The 27698-nt window shown below is 46.9% G+C and overlaps 1 protein-coding gene across 1 annotated transcript in view; it reads left to right on the top strand.

Annotated features, from left to right (window-relative positions):
- Nucleotides 1–826: 826 nt before the first annotated feature.
- The window catches only part of IGFN1 (immunoglobulin-like and fibronectin type III domain containing 1), a 61350-nt gene continuing 34478 nt past the window's right edge, over nucleotides 827–27698 (top strand). Inside the window, 2 exon segments of the mRNA XM_026864537.1 lie at nucleotides 827–883; nucleotides 1511–1672. The gene's annotated coding sequence lies outside the window, so the exon portion shown is untranslated.

Consider the following 27698-nt stretch of genomic DNA (forward strand, 5'->3'; position numbering starts at 1 on the left):
TGGGCACCTCCCGCCTGCCTTCCCCTTCGTCGGGCCGGCCCGGCTGCCCCGTCCTGGGGCTGAGCCGCGGGAGAGCCCCGTTCCCCCTCAGAGCCGCGGGCTCTCCCCTCAGCGGGCCGCGCGAGGCAGCCGAAGGTGTTGCGGTGTCCAGCAAAGGGGAAACGCGGGCCACAGCAGTGCCCTGCGTTGTATTTTTTGGCTGATGTGTGGCTCTAAATGATAATCCCGATCCTCTAGGCTCAAAGGCCGCAGGTCTGCAATCTTGTATTGGAAACCAGTGACTCATTTTTGCTCCATCATTGTGCCAAGAAGAATGTTGTGCCTTTCCAAGGCCGTGGGGTCTTGTGTTTGCCCAAAGAGAACATTTCTGAGATGTGGCTACAGAAGTATCTTGAGTCCTGCCCCATTTTCTGGCCCCATCCTTAAATTCAGGCATGCAAATACCCTTGGACCTGCTCCTGTGGCAGCTCCCTGGGAAGCTCCGTTCTGCAGCTGGGTGGCCCAAAGTATTATCTTTTTTTTTTTCCTTCTGATTTGCCTGAGCTTTATGTCGTGGCACTGGATAAAGTCAGGAGCTGATTCTCTTTCAGGTAAAAAGCATCCACTGATGAAAGGGGGGGTGGGGGGGAAGAGACCCCAACCTCTAGACCTCTGGTTTAAAACTTCTTGAAACCTTGTGGCTGGAGCAGCTGTGCCTCGCCTGGGTGGGCCAGGGCAGGGGCAGGCGTTTCTGGCCGTGTCTCTGTAGCTCCACTGCAGCCCCATCCCACCGCCGTGACAGGAACCTGTCTGCAACAAATGCTGTGTGGAGCCATGTCCCGCCATGGGAGGGATGTCCTGACAGAGTTTGCTTTTTGATGAAAATAAAAGTGAGAAGACTGAGGTGAGATATATTCAGGCATAAATACATGTAAATCACAGGGGAATGTCTATCTGGCATAGATAGTTTTAAGTTTTTAGGAGGGGATAAATTGATTTTCTTGTTTTAGGGTTTGTAGAATGTATATACTGTGAAGACTGCCAGCCTTTAAAATGTCCCACATGCACCCATGTATGGGAATTACTGATGTAAAAGTGTTTTTTCACCCCATTGCCATAATGTGTAAAATCCTGACCCTGTCACAGCTGCATTCCCCCCACACTCAGTTGGAGTCTGTTATGGGACCGTGGCCTACATCAGCTGGACGGATCCAAGGAAGTATTCCATGAGAATAATCCTGGGTATTAGAGGCACAAGGGACTTCTAATTCCTTCCTCCTACTCCAGTGTTGCCGAGCGGAAGAACCTCTTTGGTGCTAACTTGCAGATCCCACTTCAGAGCGGAACCTTAGGCCTGGCTGTGGGACACTGTCAATGTTGTGAAATGTCTGAGTTTTTACAGATTTGAAAGCCAGATGACCACGGGGATTTTATATTACTAACATTCCCCGCATGATTGGTGAGGAGGTATTTTTATCTTCTCTGACATGCCTGTTGTCACAGCAATCTGTTTCTTCGTGTTCTTTTGCAGCCCAAAGGTACACATCACTGCTTCTTGTGGGGCTGCAGTAAGCTGGATGACACCTGGAGGAAGCAGCCTGAACTGGTGACAAGACACTGAGTGATCCCTTTGGAGTAAATAAAGGAATGGCCCAGGCAGCTGAGACACCAAATGCAGGGATCAGGTTTTTAGGTCAGTGCTTCAAAGACAGACCCACCGAACATAAGGTGATCTTGAAAGTTGCATTTTACTTTCAGGTCCCTTCTTCAGGAGACTGGTTTCCAATTCCTTGGAAGAGAGAGTTTAGCTGCATGTGTATTTCCTTCATAGTCATGGGAGGAAGATCTCACACACAGCACCTCCAGGAGACCGTTTTCTGTTCCCTTTCTTGCTGGCTTTCCCCCTGCCCAGCACCCCTCTTGCCTGCCCCAGGTAACTTGGATGCAGCCAGCTCAGTTGTCTTCCAGATGTCATCCCTGTCACTTTGTTTAAAGCACAGCAACAGTGGAATAAGAGAGAGTTTGGCTGATGGAGCAGAATTCGCTACTTTATGTCTCTCAGCTTGTTGCTCAATCTTGTCCTCATATCTAAGTGCACCACTATTGAGATCCAACAGATTGTGGTCATGTTTCCTGAATTTCTCAAGAGTGCTGAATGCAGGTCCCTTCAAAAATCTAGCTGCAGTAGTGGGTCCTGCACCCTTAGAGATCTTGCCCTGGATTCTGAGTAATTTGGGCTGATGTTAGTCAGTGAAACTGGCCTGCAGAGATCTGTGATTTACACAGGGGTCTGGCAAGAGGCTTCATCGTACTCTGGAGACCGCAGGATTAACAATGACACTGTGGGGCAGTTCATTCCTGATTTCTGCCTCTCACTGTGTTGGCAGCAGACAGGTGCCTCAGAGGAGCTTTCCACAGGCAGTGTCCTGGGAATAGAGGCCAAACACAGTTCATTTGGCATGGAGGGAGAGGGAATCGGAGACCAGTGTAGGAAACAAAGAAACACAAATATGTATAAGAGGGGAAATGCATCAGGTGCTGCTGTGAATGCCCTGAACTCTCCCCTTACTGGTGTAATTAATTGTTACTGGTATTCATGGTGTCATGTTCTGAAGGACAGGTGGCATTTTTGTTAACATGACCAGTGGCTACGGACACACAAGAACAACCTGTCCTTGTTCTTTCTGGAAATGGGTGTTAGCAACTACTCTGTAAATCTTTCAGCACAATGATGGGGTCATATCAGCTGCCAGATATTTAAAGGGCAATTTATTTTAAATTGTAAACAAACAGATTGACTCGTAAATATCTTAGAGATACCTCCTACCACTGTAAAAGGCATATCCTGTAATTCAGGGAGAAGAGACTTCATTCTTCACCTGCAACAAAATGATCTCGTCTTTGTATTAAGCACGAAATTAAATTTGCTTGCAAAATGCTTTCAGAATTGTAAACTGGCAAGAGAGGATGCAAGAGTGCTTGGGCATTGGGCCAACCTGCCTGAGCTCTCTTCCTTGCACAGGATGGTTGGTTAGACCAAGGAGTAGCAATTCTTCCTCTCTTTTTGCTGTCAACTCCCTTACAACGCCAAGGAAGTGGCTTCTGGTGACATGCCTCAGTTTCCTCAATCCACTGGTACGCAGCAGTGCTATAGGGTTGCTGTGAGGGTGGCTGAAGAATTTGTGAGAATCACAAGAACTGCTTGTGAGAGTGCATGAAGATCTCAACCTGAAAGACCTGACGATCTTAAAAAGACGTGTAGAAGCCTCATAGAGATTTCTGAGCATATGTTAATGGACAAACGTTGTCAATCAGAGTCAGGAGCAGCTGGTGTGCGCGTGGGGGTTGACAGGAGATGTGGCTTTTCCAGCAGGCTGGACTGATAACCCGGGAGATACAGTGTCAGTGTGTGTCCTTTGGTCATGCACAGACAGGCTGGCGTTGTGAAGGACCCTCTGTCAAGCATGACCTCCCATGGGATGAATGGGGTAGAGAACAACCATTAATATAACAACCATGAAAGGATAAATTTGGACCGTGGAATTTGGTGTTGGGTCTCAGGGCTCACAGCTGTGCAGCAATTGCTCACTCACACCTTGAAGCGTGATGGTGAGGAGACCCGTAGTGTTGGCGGCAGGGTGTCTGGAGCGGTGGGGGGGAAACAACCCAGACATGGCTTATGTCCCAAAGGGCTTGACTCATGCTTCTCCACCTCAGTGGCATTTAACCGTTTCATAGGCTGCTTCTGCCCCTGGATTGGAAACCATTTCCAGTTGAAATACAAACAGGAGAAGAGAGAGGTCCAAGCTGAAGAGAGAGGCCTTGTCCAAGTTCACCCAAGCCTCTTGCAGGGCAAAGACTAGAAGACGGAGCTGCTGCCCCAGGGCAGTGTTCTAGCCACTGGTCCACACTGCTTCCAGCTGCTTGAGTTCGATGTGCTTTCCCAAGTAAAGAACACAAGCCTTGTTAGAGGGAAAAAGGAAGTCTCTGTGGCCAGAAGTATTTTTCAAGAGCGGATGCTCTGTCTTGGAGCCTGTGTGGTGATGCAGCCTGACTGTGAACCACCCAGGAGCTTGAGAAGTAGCCTTATCCGCTGGAGCTGCCATCTGAAGGGGTAGGGGACTGTGCTCCTATGGAGCTGGGGCAGACAGAGACTTTGCAGAGCCAGACACATAACGTTTTCATCCTCTAAGCCACCAGTGTAGAGCACTGCCTACAGAGGTGGCACTTACAGCACATTTGGGTGTCTGCGAAGCATCCGTGACACCCCTCCTGCTATACTCCTGCTAATGTGTGTGTGATGTGGGGGAAGAGGGGAAGGAATGAAAGCAGCCTGGGTGTGATAGATCATGTTTGTGAGACTGAGCGGCTGCAGCCTCTGGTGACAGTCCTCTGCTGTTTGGTTGCTTTGCACCTATCTCTGCACTGAGTCTCCTCCTGACTTAACAGAGAAACACTGCAGTTGGCACTCTTTTCTGTGACACCTGGTTCAGCCAAAAATAAGTTTCTCCAAGATTTTTGATGGAATGACATGAAACACGGGAACATTTAGGCCTAAGTGTATTATTGGCATCAGGCCTGCTGTGACTTGGTTCTGCCTTCTAAGGTCATGCTCCAGCTGGGCTGCAGTCATCCCACCCCACCTCACACAGGTGATCTACTCCTGTAAACTCCATCAGCTAAGAGCTGCTGAGCTGGGCTGGTAGTCAGGGATCCCTCCTTGTTCAGAGTGGGGGAAGATACTTCATGTGAGACCAAGGAAGCCTCTCTTGCCAGAGCTCACTGCTTTGGAGGCAGTTTAAAGCCAAGTCCCCATGTTTGGAAGGGTTGCTTGGTGCAGTTTTGGGAGCGGCAGTATGGAACCAGGTGTCTCAGCCCTCTTCCAGCTTACACAGCTGGCGTTTTGTTTCCCTAAAAATTCCCAAGTCTCAACTGGATATGAGATTCGTCATCTTCTGACCTGCCATGCTGAGCCACAGCTAAACAGCCGCTCTGTTTTGGAAAGGATGAAGTGATTGCTGTGGAGACCCCTGAGCAGGATGAATTTCCAGGGTGTGAAAGGGCTGGTGGGGCTGGGAGGGGGCTGTGGTTGCAGAAGCCTGTCTGTATTTGGCTCCCTTGGAGCAGAGTGCTCTCCAGAAATGTTAGTAGCAACTTGGAGAAATGATTCAGTTGTCTTTGGAGGAGGTAATTTTCAGTGTAAGTAAAGTATATGATCAATGTCTCTGGCAAAGAAGAGAATGCAGAAATGTTGATAAGCGAGCAAGTTCCCTCAGTACAACCCAAACGCTGTGCCTTCTCCATTGTGCCATCAGCTTTTAATCTGGGTGTCCCCAGATGGGCCATCCCTGCGTGTCCATCAGTATGAACAGGAGTTCTGCCTCTTGCTTCAGGGCTGAGCCTCAAGGAGCTGGGCAACAGAGGCTCCAGCTCCAGCAGCCTGTCACCTTCTGTGTGCACCAGCACTAGAGAGGGCTGAGAGGGTTTGTCACTGGGTTTTGCAGCTCTTGACAATGGACAGGGAGTGATCATAATCCTTTTATTTCCATATTACTTGGAGGAATTAAAGTGTAAGCCAGAAAAGCAAGCACTGCCATGCAGGTGGGAAGCTCCTCCTGAAGGCTCCCCATATCGCAGGGGTCACTTCAATACAGGTACATAAGAACACCTACATGGCCTCCCAGCAGAGCATCCAGCCAAACAGCCTGCTTCTCCCTCTGTGTGACAGCAATGTGCAGGGCAGGGCACGAGAGCCGTGCTAGTGCATGAAGATTCACTCCCTGGTTCACAGGTCCATCTGTGTCTCAGGAACCTCCTGAACCAAAGACTCATTTTAGTATTTAATAGCTGCTTGATCACCTTTCCTCAGACAACAGGCATGTAGGCCTCATCCACTGTTGTCTCCACAGCTTTTGTTGTCAGCTATAGTGGAATACATATATTTATGATCAATTATAGTGACTTATTACAGTCACATGATGTCATCAGCAGTCACCCCAGCTGTGCTGAAATTAACCCAAACTGTTGTATTTCCAGCTAGGGGACTCCCATCCATGAGGGACTGCCTGTGGTGTGGGATTTCCCTGTACGTGATCTTTTCAGGTCAGACTTGCTCCCCAGAAGGCAGTGACAGTTTTGGTAGAAAATATTCCATCCTGTCTAAATTAATCTTTTTGTTGCTAATCTTGGAAGTAATAAGATAGTGGTGTGGCAGGCAGCGCTCTCGTCACACATGTAGGTTGTATTAAAAATAGACTTTAAAAAATAATTTCTTGGGCACTTTCAAAATGATCCTGGACCTTTGTCAAGAGAAGTCCATGCTCTTCATCCCCCAGCATTCCTCTCTCCTTGGAATCCTGCTTCCCTTACGGCTTTTCAGTTAGCCTTGCTTGCTACTGTAGATATTATTTCTCATATTATATTTCATCTTCCCCCTCTCCATGTCTCACTGCAGCCACTGAACAGGACCATCTCTCATCCCAGTCTCAGCAGGACGGGAGGGATAATGTTGCTGACAGAAGACTATACGAGGCAATTAACAGCTTTTACCAGCAAGCAGACACTGGTTGGAAAGCGGGTTATTCTGTACTCATCAAACAGCCATTTCATACTTGTCAAAGAGCCTTCTGCTTGGAGGGGAGGACAAAAGAGGGCCTGGACATAGAAGCTGCTCTGCACTACTGCTGCAGTGGCTTTCTGCTTGGTCAGGATTTTTTCAGGAGTAGTCTCCAAGTGGTATTTTTTGACAGGAGTGGCCTGTGCAAATGTGACACACCACCACTGAATGCTTCCACATCACTGAGACCTGCACTGGATTGTTCTGGGCTTCTGGATCTGTGTAACAAATGGTCCCATGAGCAGGAGGAGTGAGCCAAAAATCCCGTTTCCCTCCATTGCTCTTTTGGGTTCAGTGAGAAAGGGGTGTGTAATGTAGAGCAAGATTCAGCCTCTGGCTGTACAAGAAAGTCTGTGGAGGGAGGTATTTGGCCTTGCTATGGAAACAGGGGTGACCTGCACTGCCAGGACTTGCGAACCACCGAGAGCAGCCTTTGTGCAGAGAGACAGGGATGGGGACTGCTGTGCCAGAGGGTGTTTGGTGCAACACTGGAAGATAATGGTAGATTACTGGAAGGTGCTGGTAGATACTTGTTGGTATCCTGCTTCAGAACACAAAGGCAGCAATGGAAAGACTGACATCGAGGTCAGTGAGCGCTGCACCCCACGGGCATTGCCAGCATCTCCTGAACCTCACCATCAGCTCAGCTTGGTCAGCTGTGGGGATGGGGGGCTCCTTGCTGCAGGTGTGGAGCAGTGCAGACCTGTGCCTCTGGGATGGAGAGGAGCTGGAGAAATGCCCAGAGCCACTCTGCTCTGGAGGCAGCTCCGGATTGAGTAGTGATCTGCCAGACTGCCTCCGCCTTGCAGGGTCAGGCCTCTGCTGCCTAGTGCTGTGTTGTTTAGTAACCACTAGCTCCCTCCAAACGTATGCCCTCGCCTTACATATCTAGTGGGTGGCAGTGTACATCCCCTGTCCCTCTCCCAGTTGGCCCTATTTATAGATTTCACATGTTGGCAGGTAGGGGAAGTGAGATATCTGAAGCATGAGGGACTGTTGCTGAGGAGGCAGGGATATTTATCTGAGTTGATGAAACTTCTTGTCATTGCACAGTATTAGGAACTCTGCACATATGTTCCGAATCATCATTTCCAGGGCATTGGTGGGCTTGTTATTCAGGACAGAACAAACAAAACGTTGTTAGAGTGGGAAGAGGCATTTCTACCTGAATAAATTATAACCAGTTACCACCACCTGGATGGCAGTCACATGCCAGGAAATTTCTCCTGGGAGCTAAGATAACATCTCTCCCTTTATATTTCAGCAGTCTGATCTCCCAGAGCAGTATCATTTGTCTTTTCTACACGCACAGTGCAAGCTGAGGGAAAGCCCAGTCAGCTGCATGTCAGATGGGCAGAAATCTCGGGATTTAAACAGTGGAGAGTGTCTCCATTATTGCCCTTATTCCTCCTTATCTACAGAACGCTGCTGCTGATGTGCAGTTGCTCAGCAGGAACCTTCGCTGCTTGCTGTTCAGTGCTTGGTTCCTCCAAACTCTTGGAGGAGGACCCTTGGTGTGCTCTGAGACCCCCTTAGATTTCTATGGGTCTTCTACCTCACATGCAACAGAAATAAAAAAAATTCTCCTGAAAACTGGTCTTGCTGCACTGGGCAGATTTCATAGTCTCTTCCCAGTCTTGATGACTCTTTCCTCGTTGGGGAGTACTCATGACTGGTGGTACAGGGATGGCCAGATAGTCCATAGGAGCGGTGGCCAGGTCTGCAGGCTGTCCCAGTGGCAGGGATTAACCTTGTGTTCACAATAACCACCTTGTACTGGTGCAGGGAGCTGCGATCCTGTAAACCACTGCCATTTTTTCTGCTTGCTCCCATGACAGAGCTCTAGCCTAGCAAAAATACTTTAGCAGGTACAACTCTTGAGAAGTTTGGGCTTGGACTAGAGACTTCTGAAGTCCCTTCCCTTCGTGATTCTGTGTTTTATGACACAGACGTGGCTCAAGGCATTGCAGAGGAAGCAGTGCACAGCATAGCACCATTCTGTAGATGTCTTTTCCAGAAGGGATTTATTTCAAACTCAAGACAGCTAAAACTTAAGCATCTCTGCAGACTCATGTCCTGTTTGCCCAAAAGCCATCGCATACTGCACAGGTCAGACAGATAGTGGCACGCACACCTTGAATACTCACAGTCCAGGCACCCCGAGCCCAAATGGCTCACAAACAGTGCTACAAACATCACCATCCATCACAGCTGCCCATGACAGCCCAGCTACTTCTGCTGGCTGCAGGTGCTCTCTTGCTCCCCGAGACCCAGGAGGTCTCTACCACAATTTAGAGAGCAAGGGCTGGAGCGAGAAAGCAGCTGGAAAAGAAAGGGACTTTACTGCTTTTTCTTCTCCTTTGACCAATATTTCAGTGCAGATGCTCAGTACCTTTTAATTCACATTAATTTGCCTATGTGTGCTATTTCTTCCAAAGTCAGTCCCTTTTTGGGGGTGCTTAGGTCTGTCTGCAGGGCTGAAGAGGTAGGTTCTGTGTGTGTACAGTCCTGTTCTGGGGCAGAGAAATGAATTCACCCTCTCCAAAGGACTAGTGAAATACCTTAGTGCTGGTCACTCCACCAGGAGCTGGAAGGAGCCAGCTGGCAGGACGTTAATGGCAGCACTAGTTTGCACTCTCAAGAGGCCAGAGAAACATGGCACCAGATCAAACCAAGGATCCACGTCCTCCAGGATCTCACCTCTCCCAGTACCCAGAGTGGTGGCCATCATTCTGCATGCTCCTGGAGGAGAGGCTGCCCTGACCTCCAAGCTCTTTTCCTTTGCGCCAGTCCTGCAGGGCAGTAGTCCCCACCCACTGTTAGTCCCAGCCCCTTGGAGATCCTGTTCGGGTCACCCTCTGTGTGCCACCCACACAGGCTGCCAAAAGCTGCAGTCACACAGATGAAGACTGAGGGCAGTGCCAAGGAGCACTGCAGCCAGGAATAGGGGTTCATGCTCCCCCAAGACCTTTTTTTTTTTCTGAGGGCAGTAAAGCTGAAAGCTCAAACGGGCTCTCAGACCTGACTGGACAGTGGATGGCTGCAGTAGGAGCCATCTTCATAAAAGTTAATTGAGCCTCTGTGATCCAGAGCCTTGAAGGGACAGAGTAGTACATCCAGTGTTCTTTCCTGAATCGCTGTCTTGCAGAGGAACATTTAACTGATCTGAAAATCAGACTCTCTTCTTTGTGTGCTAGTTTAGGCACTGGCACCTAAGCCTGCCGAGACAGCAGATGCAGAGACAGTGGTTATGCTTCAGTCAAGCTCAGCTTTCCTTGTCCAAATGTGGGGCCGTAACAGTGGTAATGGGCAGACAGAGGGAAAGGGACCTGAGGAAGCAGAGGGGAGAGCGGGTGTGTGCCCCTTCTCGGCAGCCTCCTCCCACTGCAAAGGTGTTTATCCTGGTGACAAGTGCTGTGGTCCTTTCATAACTGCTGCATTAGCAGAGGATCAAGTAGCACTTAATGGGAGCAGTCTCCCTCATGAAGTGTGATTGAAAAGGTCACTGAGGTGGAAGGGAAAATATTTGCAGCAGGCTGACATAAGCCTTGGCTGCTGGTTGACAACAGGTGTATATTTTATGGGCTGTCCTCCCCATCCAGCATTTTTGCTGCCCTCCCCTCCTTCCATGTAGTGGCTCAATGTTTTGCGGTGGCGCCATGGAGCATCTGCTGAGCTCAGTGGGTGGCAGACAGGGGGAATACAGCCCAGCCACAGGGTTCAGGGAAAAGGTGATTTGAGGCCAAGTGTTGGCTTCTGAATTAGCAAAAGCAAGGGAGTCAGGCGAGGTGTAAACAAAACTTTCTTGTGAAACTCCTCCGAGCTGAATTGGTGGGTTGACCATGGCTGGGCTCTTCACTTTAATGGTACAATAATTTGTTACAGCCTTTATTTCTCAAGGCTACTGATTTTGCTGGGTTTTGTCTTTCCCTTCTGCTGGCCCTACAGTGGATTTGCTGAAATGACATTGCTGGGTCTCAGCCAACCTACATTTTGACATCCCTGGTTTGTCCAAGACTGCTGAAATCTTACTACTGCCCCTGGCAAGCCTGTTCCTGAAGTCAGACATACTGATTGCTTTGCATGTCTTCTCACCCTACTCTTTTGATCATTTTGGTGTCCCATCTGTCTTATATGGTTTCATTTGGGAGAATGCAGGGTGTTCAAGCCAGGCCAAGTTGCTGATGACAAACTAATTAAAGATCTAGCAAGAGAAGAGTAGCCTAATGAGGGAGGAGTGGGAGGAAGGGCAGTTTGCCAGGACTGCTGTGACACTCTCGCTTAGTGGAGCTAATTGTGTGTTGTAATTGATGGTTCAGGGGAGCTATTCACCACACAGACTGTAGCGCAGAGTAACAGAGACATCTTTGGATGGTGTGTTCTGAAAGGCTGTGTTGGGATCACAACTTCCCAGGTCCAGTTCTTCCTCTACGGTGTCAAGTAAGGAGCTTTAACATGGAGTTACCCTCTTTTACACCGTTCTAATAGGTGATCTGAAAAGTATGCTGCAGCCGTGTCAATGGAGACAAAAAGCCTAGCACAGGAGTGACATCTCAGGGTGACTTGTGGTCATGCTGTAGGTCATGAGCTACCCAGCAGCCCTGATCATGGGCCCGCTCACCTTCCTGCCGTGTACAGTGCAGAGAACAACGGTCAGTGTGAAAGGGAGATGGGTTCTGGTACTAGCTGGAGTACCTGCTCTGCTGGACCATTTCACTAGGAACGTGTGTGCTGGGAAGTTGCAGAGTAACGTGGGGCTGGCCCAGCCCATACTCGCAGAGAGTCAGCTGCAAACGGCCAGGTGACAGCAGCGTGCTGGCCCTGAGGCTGCTGAGGGAGCCACACAGCAGGACACTGGTCTCAGTGCCCCACCCTGCGTCTGCTTCTCCCACTTCATCCAAATAAGTGAAAGCAAGGCACTCCTTCACCTCTGGGGGATGCTGGAGCCTGAGAAAAATCTGATTGATGAGTATGAAGAGAATTCTGTTTGGTTTTGCTTCTTGACTACTATTTCCATGATGAATTTCCTTTCTGAATGGTAACACTGAGATTCTGATTCACAAGCAATTAGTCAATGCATCTCATCAAACGTGGAGAAATTAATCAGAGAGCCTCTGGATTCTCTCTGTAGCTCTGAAAGGGACTGTGGACTGTAGAATGGTTGTGTGTGTTTTGTCCTAAAGTCTGGAGAAAGGTTTTTATAGTAGTTGCCTCAGGAATGCTCATTTCTTATGTTAAACAAATCATGCAATAGCTCCCACCTCCTTAGGAAACAGTCTGGGGATTCATGGTCCAGCAAAATGTTCTTAACCAAAAGGCACAGTACAAGTACTGTTGTTGTTTTAGCTGCTGTGTTTGGCACAGGCCTCTGCCAGGGAGATCTATTTGCAGAGAGCGCTCCCGTCCTTGAAGCCAAGTGCCCAGGGGTGTCAGTAGGTGCACACAGCCACATTCACACTGTCCGCCCCACAACTGCGACCTCTCGTCACAGCTTCTAAAATTCCTCTCACCAGGGGGGTTATTTCCTTATTGACACCTGTTTGGACAGGCAGATGCACTGACCACTTACAGAGACACTGGGACTGAAAGCTTTTATGCATAACTATATCAAGAGGTGTTAAAACTGGCTGTGTGTAATTTATAGTGTGTGACAGGGTACTCAGCCCACGAGACGCAGCATGTTGGAGCATTAGCTCTGCTGTCAGCTCAATTGTCAGCCGGATGCCGAAGGAGGTGGAGTGGATACTCTTTGGGACACAGGTTTCCGCATTCTTGATCACTAGTCAGCAGGGTCATGAACCCTAGGACAACTGTTGTGATTCTGAGGCCCTGAAGCACTCAGCAGGTCCCAATAAAACGCTGTCACGCAGACATGTACACAGATACACACACACACACGTACGCACCGAATGACGGAAGAATCATCACTATGACTGGCAGACGAGAAGACAGACACACAAAAGTGGTATTTCTGTCTGCATGAAATACCAATCTACCAATCTGTGATTTCTAGCTAAAGGATCATAGAATCATAGAACGGTTTGGGTTGGAGGGGACCTTAAAGATCATCCAGTCCCACACCCCTGCCCCGGGCAGGGACACCTTCCACTAGCCCAGGTTGCCCAAAGCCCCATCCAACATGGTCTGGAACCCTTCCAGGGAGGGGGCAGCCACAGCTTCTCTGGGCAACCTGTGCCAGGGCCTCACCCCCCTCACAGGGAACAATTTCTTCCTTAGATCTAATCTAAATCTGCCCTCTGTCAGTTTAAAGCCGTTACCCCTTGTATGGGGGTCTTGCTAGCAGGTAAGAATTGGGACCTCCTATTCTAAGGCAGAGGATGTTGGTAGCACTTAAAGCTTGTGTAATGCTGCCTTGTTAGTTCAAATGAGTGCACTGTCTTAATTAAAGCTTTCTTCATTGCCCTACTGCTGGCCCAGTACATGAGTGCACTATCATGCAGTGTACGAAGTTCACTCTAGTTTGGCTATTGAAAGAGAATGGCCAAGGGTAGGGACAACGAAGTGCCAAAATAACTGTACAGCCAGTCACTCCAGACTGGCATTTACTGCAGCCAAGAGTTTCTGAGTTCAGTGTCTCCTGGTCATTTGTTCTCCCAGACTTCGTTCCTGACCTTAGAAAAGACCTCTGAATTTGAGTGGCAGAAAGCTGTGTCACAGGGATCCCACTATAAAGTAAATAAATCAGTGTTAACTTTGTCAGAGGCTCTGACTTATTATTCCAACTAGGAGGCTGTGTTAGCCAGATCTGATAATTGAAAATCACCTGATATTCCTCCTTATGGTAATTTATTTCCATTTGTCCTCCCTTTTGGTATTTACCTTTGGAAATTATTTGTTAGTTTTTCCCCCCTCTCTTTTGTTGGACTGAACAAACTAACCTTATTCACTCTTTTTAAATAGAGCTTGCCCTCCTCTACCTTGAACAGACCATGATACCATCTGCATACATCTTCTGACTTGAGCAAATCATCCCTGAACACAGACGAACAGCAGTGTTCTCCATATTCCGGTGGAGGCCTCAAAAGTTGAGATCAAAAGCTGGCACTGATATTTTTTTTAATGGCAATAATTTGTCACCTTGTGCTGGAATTGCATTTGGAGTTTTCTTTTCACTGCTCTCAGTAATCTCCATTTCTGTATCCTCTGTTCTCAGATCAGCTTTGTTCTTATCACTATCACCATCATTATTATTTAAAACTGAGGGTTCACCACATTTTCACCCTTTCAGCATTGCAGAGTGATTTTTTTTTTTTTTTTTTTTTTTTTTTTTTTTCCTAGATTTTTTCTCTGTTTGTTTTAAAGAATTTGTACCATCCTACCTAGGTTGATTGGAGGGGACCTTAAAGCTCATCCAGTTCCACACCCCTGCCCCGGGCAGGGACACCTTCCACTAGCCCAGGTTGCCCAAAGCCCTGTCCAACCTGGCCTGGAACCCTTCCAGGGAGGGGGCAGCCACAGCTCTAGGCAATCTGTCCAGAGTTGTCAATATTATTCAGTTCTTACTGGATCATGGAACATCTTGAATTTGAAAACATACCAGGTTGGAAAAACCTAGTAAAATGTCCTTTCTCAAACTCTCAAAAAACCTGACAGAATCTTCAGGTGTGAAAAAGGTGTGAAAGAGGTACACTGAGAAATTAAGGTCATAGCAGAAAAAACCCCAATATTTTGTTTACATCTGTTTTCAGTGTAGATGTCCCAACACTTACATCTCCCATTTGTGCCTCCACTGGAGTCTGTTTCAGACTGAAGTCTCAGAAAGTTATGGAACATATAGATGAAATGAATCCAACAGATTTCAAGGACCAGATAGATGAGACTCTGCCCCAATGTAGGGACGAAATAGCTGAATGACTACCTTATACTTAAAATTGACTTTGTACCATGACAAAGACTGAGGGTTAGAGTCAGGGCCCTGAGTGAAATAATAGGCCATAGTGGCCCTGCCAGGAGTGGCACTTTCATACCACCTATGCAAGGTCAAAGGGACCTGATCTCTCAAGGTCTCTTTCTCACCAAAGGCAGATGAAAGCAAGTTGTATCCTCTCTGAGCATGCACAGATTTACTCCTTTAATAAACTAGGACTTCCCAGTTATTGATAATAACTGATATCAGACTGTAGCATGTCAGCAGTTATTCACAGAGCCTGAATGACAGACTTCATGGCAAGAAAACCGTTAGAAAAGAAATGTTGCCAGGAATCCTCAATCGCTGACTCTGACATGCTGAGGTTTGGAAGCTTCCACCCCAACCTACCTTATGGGGGACGGATTGTCAAGATGGTTTTTGACTCTCAGTTCTCTTTTCTGCAGTGCTTGCCCTTCTTTTTTTCATGACCATGGCATAGCTGATGCACACTGTCACTTCACTTTAATCTTGATCTCTATCGTACTCATAATTGCTACCTCCTTTTAGCCCTTTTCCACATTTTTTAACAAGTTCCTTCAGTTTTGCCCTTGTATTTGTACGCAGAAACTTAATTTGACCATCTCATGTTTACTGATTAAAATTAGCACAATCATTCTACTTGCTATATTTACTATTTTGATAAATTTCATTAACTTCAGTTGTATTTTTCCTCCTTCTCCATCCTTTTGCCCACTGATGTCTTTATCCTTCATGTTGTCCTTTTTTTTTGCTAGACTTTCCATATTCTGAGTCAAACCTCACACTGAAAGAATGACCAGTTTTGAGACTAGATTCCTCTTCAAAACTAGATCAAGTTGATTATGATTAGGGACTTATCCAGTAAAATTTTTAATATCTCCAGGGATGGAGATATGATCTCTCTGGGGTGTTGTTCCAGTGTTTGACCACTCTCACAGGTTATTTTTTCCCTAATGCTGTGCACTGTTGATGGGATTTTGGCTCTGCTTTCTCTATAAGCCACCCTAGGTAACAGGAGAATGAAATTCAGTCTCCCCACATCCTTTCTTCTCCAAGCTGAACAAATCCAGCTCCTTGAGCCTCTCTTCTACCTCATGGGCCTCTCCTCTAACCCCCCATTGAACATCTTCTTTGTTGGCTCTCCACTGGACTCAGTCTAGCATGTCCAGGCCTTTTTTTGTAACCAAAACTGGGTTTGGTAGCCCAATTTGGTAGCCCAAAACTGTATGTAGACCTTCAGATGTGGCCTCATAAAAGGAGGGGAAGAATCTCCTCCCTCAAGCAACTGGCTGTGCTCTTGCTGATGCAGCCCAGGGTGCTGTTGGCCGCCTTTGCTACAAGGGCTCACTGCTGACTCCTGTTTAATCTGTTGTCCGTCAAGCTCTTTTCTTCAGAGTTATCTCCTAGCCAGTCGGCCCTCAGCCTGCCCTGCTCCATGGGCGTATTCAGGACTTTGTATTTGCCTTCAGTGAATTTCAGAAGGTTTCTGTCAGCCTGTTTCTTCAGCCTGTCCAGGTCCCTCTGAATAGGATACCCAGCTCTTCAGCATATTGACTGTACCCTGCCTGGATTTTGAGTTTAGAATAGGAGAAGAAAGGATAGAAGAATGTCCCCACATAGATTTGAGTCACTGCACCCAAGCTGCACTTCCTACAGCTGCTGTCAAGATCTGAACGCGGGGTCCCAAGTTGCCATCTGGGTTTGGCTAGAAAGCCTGATCCTTTATTTATGCCTTTCTTTTCACTGCTTTTGGATCCCAAAGACTCTGTCCCAAGGAGAACTATGAGACTTTCTATGTGAGGCCTTTCCTGAGACCTCTTACAGTTTTCACACCCTCTGCTCCTTCCTGTCTCAGCTGCCATTTGGTAGCACTATCACAACTCCCTTCCAATGGGGCTTCATGAATGCAGCCCCCAAACTCTGCTTCCATCCCAAATACAGTGGATCCTGAGGCCCGTGGGGCTGTTCTGCAAGGCAAAATCCTCATGTCTCCAAGGGAAAAGGGCTGAGGCAATGTCCTCCTGTGTGAGTGGCCTTTCTGTCCAGTCCTCAACTTGCCGTTTTTTGGATCTGTTTCAAATCATGTAATTGATTGTCTGCAGAGACGACATGCTACTACAATGAGCAGCCTGGAAAAGGACCTGGGGTCCTTTAGGAAAGGACACAGATGTTATGGTGGATGCCAAGTTGAATATGAACCAGCTATATGTGCTCATCATAGAGTGACCTGCATCCTAAATCAGAAGGCATGTGGCATGTGGCCAACAGAGCAAGGGGTGGTCACAAAGGTGATGGGGCAAAACACTTCTTGGTGGTGCAAAATTATAACGGGCAATGGCCACAAGTTGCAGCTCAGGAGGTTCAGGTTGGGAACTAGGAAAAGGCTTCTCCAGGAAGCTGGTTCAGGCCTCGGACAGGTCATCAGAGAGGGGGTGACCTCTGTCCTTGGTGGAGTACAGAGTGGATGCTAATAGTCAGTGGAAAAGGCATGGCTGCTCTGATCTGGTGGTCAGGGTAGTCCTGCCCTGAGTGGGAGGTTGGATTGGGGATCTTCAGAGCCCACTTTCACTGACACCTCTGTGATTCAGTGATCATCAGTGACCCAGCTGCAGCTCTCTTTCAGCTGCCAGGTTAGGTGGCTTCTGGCTTCACCAGGGCTTTGCGTGGACCCGAGTCTTGTATGAGTGCTGTGATCTTGTGTCTCTGCAAACAATGCTTAGGACAATGTGATGTCCTAATAAATCCTTTTTAATAAATACAGCAGAGAGCACTACAGGCCTCAGCTGCTTTGTAGATCTCACAGCTTTCCTGCCACCTTCTGCATGGTCAGCGTGACTGGCTGCCTGGGACCTTGCGGATGGCTTCCCTGATACACCATATAGCTGAGTGTTAAAGGACATTTCCTGGGCGAAACTTCTGAGGAACTACTATAACTACTTGTGTTTGAAAGAGGTCTCAATTCATTGAGACTTGTAAAAGAACTGGGACCATGCTTCTTGTTTCACCCTCTGGTTGAGCTCAGAAATCAGCTGACATTGTTAAGCTGACAGTCATTATATTTATATGTCCTTTGCTTCTGGCATTCTGACCTGTCTGATCCGGCAGTTTGGGTCTGTTGACCTTTGTGGCATGTGGCAAGGCCAGTGTATCTTGGCTTCTGCCTCAGATGGCTGTGGCTTGTTGTTTAAGGAAGTTTATTTCTCAAAGATATGGTCATAAGTCAGCAATGCGCATGTTCTATTTTTGCAGGCATACCTAGAGAGTTGGGAAGGAGGCCAAAACCCTTCCAGAGAAGACAAACTGCAGATCTAAATGCTCTTATCAATGAGATGGAAGTTCATAAGCTACAAAGAAGATATAAATTGTCCAACAGGATAAATAAAGAGAGAGGACAGGGAAAAGAAAGGCACCTGGAATATGAGATAGCCATTTACAAGATGATGGATAGATAGGAAAATACTACACGAGGAATTAAAAGCTGAAATTTTAGTGTAGATGTGTGGGACAGAGAACTAAAATTATACTTTCAAAGATGGTCATGGAGTCAATAAACACAAAGCCCAGAAATTTTGTTTTCATACTCTTGCAGAAGGTGAGCAGCAACAGTTAATGGTTTACTTGATTGTTCCCTGCTTTTTAGAGGTCTTTACAGTATTTCTCAGTATCTTCCTGGGCTCCTAGGAGTCTTGTTCCCAGTGCTAGATTGACCCTCCTGCATCAGCAGCCTCTCGCTCTGCTCCTCCTGCCAGTTTGGAGCGTGACGCAAGTTCCTTAATATTGCCATGAAAGGGATGGTAAGGATGGCCAAGAGGAACATCTCACTAGTGCATTCCTCCTCCCAGTGAGGACTGGGAGATCGTCAGTGTGACCCAGCTGGCCCTGAGGAACCAGAAGGAGTCCAAAATTGTAGTGGCACTGAAGAACACAGGCTGGCCATTTGAGATGAAAACCATGTGAGGTTTCTCCCCTTCTCCATTGTGGGCTACACAGAGAGCTCTGCCCCTGTATGGACACTGTGGGAAAAATAATACCTTCACTCTGGTTACAACCCCTTCAGAGCAGGCACACTCACTGTGTGAAAAAAGAGGAGTAAGTGATGAGTAAAATGAGATATGCCTGAAAAATAAGCTGAATGAAGCTGAAAAGCACATGAATGGTTGAGAGGATGACTCACTGTCATGGTCACAGAAAACTCTGAACCATCTGGACTCTCAATCTGTCAGTCAGAGAGATTGACAAGGACATGCTGGACTTTGCAGAGGTCCAAACTGCAAGCAATTTGCTTGCCAGTTTGCCTCGGAGCAACAGACCAGTTCCGTCTAAATGCAGGGTTAATCAGGGCCTTTGCGTGGGTCTTGTTTCCTCCTGCTCAGCCTCTGGCACTGGTATTGTCTGCCCCAGCCACCCTTCCCAGAAGACGATTCTCCCTCATCCATCACCCGTTCTGACACAGGATCCGTCTCCAACACCCACTCCTCCTCTCCTCCCTCTCCATGTCTGGCCATGACGTATCAGCACCCCTGACATTATGCTGCCCATTTTAGTGATGCATCTATCCATCCATCTGCCTTGAAAAGTGACCTGCTCACTATGTCCCTCTACCCTTACATCAGACCAGAGCCTGCCTGTCTGCAAACGGCAGAACGTGCTTGGTGGTGGAAAATACAGAGCACGTGCGACTATATGTCACTAAAGGTAATACATAAAAAGTAACTCCTGGAGACTGTCAGAGACCAGGTTGTAAAGCGGGCTGCAAGATACAGTGTCATCACCCAGTTCCTATTCAGAGGCTCTGCCTTTCCTAAGCAGTTGCAAACTTAGCTGTGTTGTAGGGAATAAAACTGCAACAAGGTGACAGAACTCCGTGGGAGACATTAAAGGAGGGGAAGGTGATTTTATATTAAAACAAGATGTTTTCATTCACTCAGACTCGTATTTGCACGTACTCACAAGGACCAAGATGCTTGTATCCCAGTGGTCTTCTCAACATGTGGGCACCAAGACATGTGCATCCACGTGGTCCCACTGATGTCAGGGAAGGCTCCAGGTACTCAGTATCTTTTAGTCAGGTCTGGACACTTCAAACTGAGATGACTTGAAAAACTTGAAGTTTTGCATCTTCAGGAGCCTTGAAGTACTTGCAGTGACTTCATCATTTAACACTGCCCGGGCTAGGCCACATGCCATTCTAACCATCATTCTTTGGTGCTTTTTACTAGGCATCTCCAGTTCTGCGCTTGTCTCATTCCTGGGTCAGTGAAATAACTGGCAAAAGAAGACTCATGGTTCGGTTTCATGTGTCTCATGTTTCAAGTCTGTGGTTTGGTTCATGATTCATACAGCTTTGCAGTGCAAAGAATTGAGCATGCCCTAGCAAGGAACTACTGTGCTGAGACTGCTGAGATCTTCCCACAAGAGCTAGTTGTAGTTTTGATCCTAAACAGGAAGATTACTGTCTGTGATCCTTTTTAGAAAGTCAGTGTTAGTGTGAAAAGCAAGGCAGTACTTGCACCTCCAGGGATGAACCTGGATGAAGACTGTTGGACTAGACAGCACTGATCAATCTACTGCATATGCTTGAGGGAGGAAATGGCACAGGAATAAAATTAAATCCCTTGTGAAGAACCTTGCAATATTTTTTAAAGGTTAAAACAGTGGGATCACATAGATTCATTCTAGAGACTGAGAGAGTGTGGAAGGGAGCAACATCTCAGTCTGGAAATCTCAGAACTGTAAGTCCCAACAAAAATGGACTTTCCTCTTTAGTTCCAAAGTAGTGAATGGTACATTCATGAAATGTTGCAGTTTTTCCTGTCATATGCTGGGGAGTGAGAGCAGAAGGAGGTAAACCTCTATGTACTTGACCGTCTGCCTATCTATTGCTCAGTGGCTTTTCTATTTGCTACCTGCCTCTTCCCATGGCTCTGCACCCACCATTCCCTTCCATCACGAACAGGGAAGGCACATGGGGCGGGTGAGTGCTACTGAGGGCACAGACATGTAGAGGGGATGGAGAGATCATCTGGGCATGGAAATCAACAGGAGAGCAGGAGCAGAGCCACCCAAAGAAGCAGGAGGATTTAGGGCAGGCAGGGTGGGAGGGGACGGGGAGCTGAATTTGAAGTATGATTCTAAAAGCCTCTGTTGGGTGAGAGGCTTGGGTGAAGCGGTCTGTCACAGCAATTAAGTTCTGAAATCCAGGGACAGGGCTATGAGGGCACTAATAGGCCTTAATTGCCCTGAGTAACCTCACATGATTTCTTCCCTACCTCCTGCCCATGGCCCAGGAGCTCTAGTTAAACTCAGACCTGGACCTCCGTCCCCTTCCTGCACTTTGCTATAGTTGCACCTGTTTTCAGGCTGGTTCCTGAATTGTTGTTTGGATTTCCCAAGTTGACCTTGGACTTGACTTTTTACCTTGCCTTTGATGATCATGGGACTGTTGATGTGCTCACCCACACCAGTAAGGTCCCCACCCTGCCTCTGCTGGGGCTGCCCCTTCCATCAGGGAACAGGACAGCTATTCCTGCTCCCCAGAACCCTGCCAAGGTTCCTGGCCTGGCCTTATGACTGGTAGTAAAAGCAGTAAAAGCCTGTGTCTGTCACACACTGGGTCACTATCACATGGGAGAATGAGTGAGGGAACTGGCTGCCATGGGGTGTTTGGAGGCAAAAAGCTCAGCTGCCTTCCTGATGTGGTAAAAGCCCTCATATGGCCATCAAGAACCCTGCAACTGCTAGCCAAGTCAGAGTGACAGGGTGATATCAGACCTGCTTTGGGCCTGGACCCAAGAAGGCATTTGTAGGCTGGGCACTTACCGTCTTGCTTAGTGTCATCTGGCCTGTTTTGTGCTCACAGGCGGGAGGTCAGGTTACCCCGATAGCAATCAGAGCTTACAAGGGCAGGCTCCTTGCAATGGTACTGGGTCAGGTGAGCTCCACTGAATCTCCTTTGGCATGTACTAATTCCATCTGAAGGAGGCTGGAAGAAGTGAATCAGAAATGCATCTTGGTTATCCCTGCTGCTTAGGGTTTGGCCCATCTTTTATTATGAGATTGAATACTTGGAGCATTCTCATGTCCTTCTGCTGCTATTCTGAAGATGCAATTTTTGATCTGATGGGTGTGGGTCGCTGAGGGGTGGGGGAAAGGGATGTGAGATAGTTGAAAAAGAAGCTCCGGTGTCAATGGCCTCTAGTTTGTCTTGTAGCCGAACCCTCTGGAAGGCACTGAGTGCTTTTGGGTGCTAAAATAACTTGTCTTCTCTGCCTCACAGGTGCTCACTGCCCCTTTTGTAGAAGGTTGTAGGACAACTAAGAGGGGAGTTTGGCTTTACTCCCTGGGCATGGGTAATGGAGGGGATCCCCAGCAACTTCACCATGTAGAGTTTCTGTCTTTGAACCATACCCTTCACTTCGTGTCCAGGTGCGTATGCTGAGCTCCTGGCTATCGGGCAAGTGATTCAGCTGATGGGTTGGTTCTTCACAAATCTAGCTACCTGACATGAACTTCACCACAGGCAAGATTAGGGAAATAGTATGGCCTTTGAAGGCAGTAGAGAGTTGTGCAGGTTCAGGTGCCTGAAGGAACTGTAATGTATGATTCTGGCTGAACGCTTGAGAGATGGCAAACATGGTCAGAATAGATCTTTGGCCCCTCAGAGAGGTGCTTTGCTGCCAGGCTGCATCCTGGTGTGGTATGGAGCCTGTGCTTTGGATCTGAAGCAGTACCTTACTGTAGGACACTCATGTCCTGCCGAGTCTGAAAACTGCTTTAGATGTGAAAATTTGCACAACTGTCTCTAATGTCCATGTCCACTTCCTTGAGACTCCATGCTTCTTAGGTATAAAGCTTGAGAAGAGTACAAAGTGGATTGTGTTCTTAGTCTGTCACAAGAAAGGTTCAGGGTTCTCAGAATTAATGCACTAGTAGTTCATTTTTCTGTTTTATCTTCATTTGATGTAGAAGTGAGAAGGTTTTTGTGCCCTCAGTACAACTTCTGACAGACAATTTAATGACTCGGTTGCAAACATGAAAGGGGAGAGGGCCAGGGCTGGCTGAGCTGACAGTGTCTGAGGATAATACTCTGTGGGAGAGTAACAAAATCTGTCTATGTCGTAAATAAATCTGAATGGCTTATTTTGGCAAAGAATTTTCATTCCTGACAAATGCAATTTTGACACAACCAATAACCACTTGCTAATTAGGGATGAAATTAGAATTGGAATCTGACATCCTCAGGTCAGCTCAGATGTAGTATTTGGTGGGTTTCCAGTAGAGTCCTCTCACATGTCTGATGGGAAATAAGCTTTATGAGGGCTGTCAAAGCTAAGGGAATACCCAGGCTTGCAAATCATTAAGTGGGTTATTGGAAAGGGATGTGTCAGAGGATTGCTAAGTAAAGCATATTATATAAGGCTGAGTTTCTGAGGTCTGGTAACTGAGGCGTGTTTTCAAGTCTATCATCAGACTGATTTTAGCATCTCCTGGGTTGTTAGTACTTCTCTGCTTTTTGAGGCAGAAGATGTTTTTGCTCTTCTACAACATTAAATGGGACCTCTTATGTTTTGCTGACAGTAAAGGTGCGTAAATGTGATTCTTTGTTATGTGTCACCTACACTTTATGGCTTAAATCTGTTACAGTATAACCTCAGCTCAAGCTCTCTGCTCGGCAGGAAGGATGGCTACCTACTGAGGGGCAAGGTAGGAAGTCCTCAGTAGATTTCTATTGGTGACTGTGATGTCAAGGAGCTGAGAATCTGAACTCAAAAAACTGGGCAATCTAAAGTAAAAGAGTTAGGGAATGATAACCCCATCTGGGTTATCTGATTTATTGGGAAGTACATAAAAACACAAGCAAACCTGCTGTCCTCCTGCTGGGTCATCTTCGTACCTCTTGCTGTGCCTTCTTTACAGTGAATCACTTACCCAGGCTTGGAGCATTGGAGGTGCAGTTTTATGCAGGCGGGCAGTAGGCCCCTTGCCTGGTGCATCTGGGGTTACTTTCAGGTGATTAGAAGCAAAACTTTTGAAAATGATGTTTGCTTTAGATTCTTGCCTCTCCTGTTGGATGACACTGGACTAAGTGGCATCATTCCAGTCCAGGTTGCATAGTTTGGGCTGTGGAGTTTGCCCACCTTTCAGCACTTGAAGTGCTTCGTGTACAGCCTGTCCCACAAGCACATTTTCTTTCCTGAAAAGGAGAAACTGCTGGACTTCATCCATTTGCTTTTTAGAAGCACTGATGTGCTCATGTCTGCTTTCTCTCACAGTATTGCATGGGGCTGCCTTTGAAATTACTGAACACGTCTCACATTATCACCCAAGGTGTGACTATCCCTGTGGTGAGCAACCCAGGCAATGAAATACCAGAAACATGTGCAACTTGCAGACCAGGGAAGGGGTGGCAGCAAAGAGAGCTTTGTGTGATCTGTGGGTGCCCACTGCCCTCTGCAAGCTGAGGAAACCGTGTCTGTAAGCCTCTTCATCCCCTGCCTTGGGCTCTTTTATTTTGGGACTCTGTCTTGTTTCTCTCAAAATGTATCTAGATCAGCTCCAGGTGACACTGAATAAATGTCTCCTAGCAGAGGAAGCCTTTGCTGATAAGCAGAACTGAGTCTGCAGGTAGATCTGATTTCCATTTCCAGCCTGACCTAATGGTTCCTAATCCCCTGTTAATACTTCTGAGGTACCTTTTATTCCAAGGAGTGTACAAAGCTCTGGAAGAAACAGAGGCTGCTCTCATCCACGTAGGGCATGAGGGAATGAAACGCTCATGCTTTTCAACTGCATGCTAATAAATTCACATTAGTATTGTGAGCTCGTGCTGTGAAGTGCTCTGGCTATCTCTTACATTCCTAATACTAACTCTTCAAAGAGTTATTCATAAAAGGAGAGTATTTGGAGAAGCCTTGTCTTTAAATGTGCTTGGCCACTCACTTTTAGCTGAAATTCTATTTATATGATCAGTTAGTAACCCTAGTTATTCTTGAGATTGGTTTCAAACCAATTAAGCTGCAGTTTCCTTTAAAACATCCAGAGCTATTCAGTTGTATCAAAGTTTTCTATGACTCACTGTGAAGAGGAAACACAATCTGCAGAAAAAGCACGACTCCAGCTGACTTGTGAAATGTTGGAGAATCATGTTAATCTCAAATTTGTCCAGCACCATTACTGGTATGGACTGAAATAATAACGAATAGGAGGCAGGTGCATCGGGTTCCCATTAAAAAAAAAAATCCTCTGGATGTCTCGCAGGCTAATAGCCCTGTGACAGGCTTCACCTACCAGAGGGAGAGGGCGAAAGAGAGATTAAGTGTGAGAGAAGGGCGAGACAGAGGGAGCAGCTGAGGAGGATCTCAGGGACCCAGTACTGATCCCACAGCTGAGCACTGACTGCAGAAAGGACTCGGGTGAGCTGTGGCTCTGACAGCACTCAGGGTAGAAGAGGACCTCTGGGGTGGCACGTGCAGGTGAGTGCTGTGTACCTGTTTCAGAGAAGTAGCTGTGTATGCTGTGAGATAAGGTGTGTTTGAGCTCCCTGTGATCACCTTCACAGTGCAGAAAAGGTGACTGGTGGGGACTGACAGACCCTGCTAGTTTCATGCCTGCAGAAAGGGGAACACTGCGACCCTTCTGTGAAACGGCAAGATTCCCAGAGAGAGTAGGGGTGAAGGGAGAGAGATGAACTCTCTTTCCGTCATTATTATTTCTATTTTGGTTATTTCTTCATTGGATGCTGGCATAATTTTCTTGCACTGGAAGACATTTTTTTATTCCGATATTTTAGTGCTGGACAAGGAGAGAGTTTGACAGAGGACAACCTTCAGAAGGAACGGGACAGTGTTCCCCGTGACAGGAGTCCTCTGGCAACTTTGTCGGAGCCAGACGTTAACTTGTTCAGGCACAGGTCAGTCAGGGCAGTACTAGAACAATGTTGAAAATAATGTTCAGGCGTCTTGCAAAGAAAGTGGGAAGGTGGCGTGTGCTGTGGCCTCTTGGAGTTTTAGAGAGATTTTCTTACCATTTGTTTCAGCGTCAAACTTCCTGGCGCATTAGGGCATGAAATATTAAAATAGCTTGTCATGCAAGGACTGGGCTTTTTTCATCTGTTGCCACTAGCAGGTTGGGGAAACAAACAAATAAATCAGAACTGGGATGTTTGCTATATGCTCTAGTTTGAAGGGGTGGGGGAGGAGTGAGAAAAAGCCTTATAACTTGAATCCATTGTGGCATCTGAATAGCACAATTTTATTTTTTTTTTTACTGCATGCAGTGAGTTTTGTTAACCATCTGAATTCCCAAGGGGTGGTGTAGGCAAAGTGGTTCAAACATACATAGTTAATTTTATCTGGAGAAGACGACATCTGGCAAAGTCCAATGGCCATGTAGGGCCAAATGAAAGCAGTGCAGGCACGTGTTACTCTCTACATTCATTAAAGCACAAAATGGGTTAAAATGTTGTTTTCTTTGGTGTCTTAAAGAGGGGCGAAAAGTACTGATGGGGTGATATGTCTGATAATATGTTGATGTTTAATCACATCTTTGGTGAGTCTGTACTAAACATCTGTTGCCCACTATTTGTTTTTCTGACTGGAAAGGTTTAAGTAAATTGCAACACTGGCCAGTCCAGGTGGTGGAGCATGCAAGATAGTCATGAGAGCGGCTATCACAAGGAGAAAGGAGTGTTGGGTTTATGGGCAGCCAGGCTCCATCTAAATCATAGATCGTGCTAGCAAACCCCTCCAGTCGGTCATGGATGTAAACAGATTAAATCCGTCCTGAACAAGGGAATAGAAGGAATTCTGTACACCATGGGAAGGAGGAAGCTAATCCGCAGTGTGAAAGCAAAGCACTGCTGCTTCTTGAATTCATTATCCTGTTTCTAATCTTTTCCTTATGTTGAGCTGCATCTCAGCGTGTGGAAGTCCAGCTAACTGGAGTGGGTCTAATCATGGCTCTGTGTGAACAGTGATGACAGAACTCAGCTTGTTGGTGACAAAGAGGCAGACTGGCAACTTGGGTGTGGGAGGTAAAATAACGAAGGTTTTGAGCCTTAAAATAGTCCCTTAAATTTCTTCTGGAGTGTACAACATGAATGATCTGGTGTTGAGGGTCTGGGCTGAGCATGGGCATCTTCCACTGAAAACAGAGGGACTCAATACTTGCTACATCATGATTATTTAAAATCAAATATTATGAGTCCAGAAGACTCATTTGAGACACTCACATGCATGATGTGACTATTCCTCATCCTGGTGCAGGGCATTCTGGTAAAAACAAAATGCTGTTCTGTGACCCGCCTGGCCCATGGCCTGATCTGAACAAAAGAATGTCCTTTTATTTATACATGACCAGGCAGATCAGTACTGTCAGACTCACCTGATTCGATATAGAATGTTGGGTGGTTGTAGGACTGCAGGTAACTGGTAGTCTTCACTGAATTTGGACCTTTATTCAATTTCCTGTGCCTTTGCCCATCCTTAAATGGATGCAACTTTTCCTTTTTTTTCTTGTATACGGTTTATGGGGTTCTCATTGCTATTATGTCAAAGCAGACTTTGAATCTGACTACTGAGCTTTACATATCTCGACAATATTACATATCTCTGAATATTTCTGCCCAAAAGCCTCCCTGATATCACCTTGACCTTCAGCGCAGTGGCTGACTGGACACCCATGCTGCAGGGGAATGGTGTGACTTGGCCAAGTGACTAAAGTATGAGTCTAGTTATTGATCTTGTTCATCTGTTCACAAACTGGAAAATCCATTCAGCTTCTTGGACCTACCAGGTCTTGGTTTCTTCACTTCTTGCTTTGTCTGAGCCATGCAGTGGGCACCAACAGCCTATAAGAAGAGTTGGGCCAGTTGTTACTGGTCAGAATGGGTAGACTTCACGCTGATATACTGAAGAAGGGAACTACAGGGAAAGCAAGATCAGTAGAGTCTCGTTTTCAGATAAAATGTACTTAAATTTATTTAAATTCAGTCCTGAAATAACTGTCCTGCAGCTGTTGCCGCTTGACACTTCTTCTTTGCCTTTCATTAGGGGGATGAACTTGCTTCCAGGGAGAAACGCTCCCCCTTTGCAGTGAAAGCAGTGACCGCTGCTGAATGTATCAGGCTTCGTGATGACATTTTGCAGGTTTTCAGTGGTATGCAGTAGCTTATCCACTGGCATGCAGGGGTTAACA

The sequence above is a fragment of the Athene cunicularia genome (assembly GCF_003259725.1).
Source record: "Athene cunicularia isolate RWA chromosome 26 unlocalized genomic scaffold, athCun1 chr26_part2, whole genome shotgun sequence".
Classification (NCBI taxonomy): Eukaryota; Metazoa; Chordata; class Aves; order Strigiformes; family Strigidae; genus Athene; species Athene cunicularia.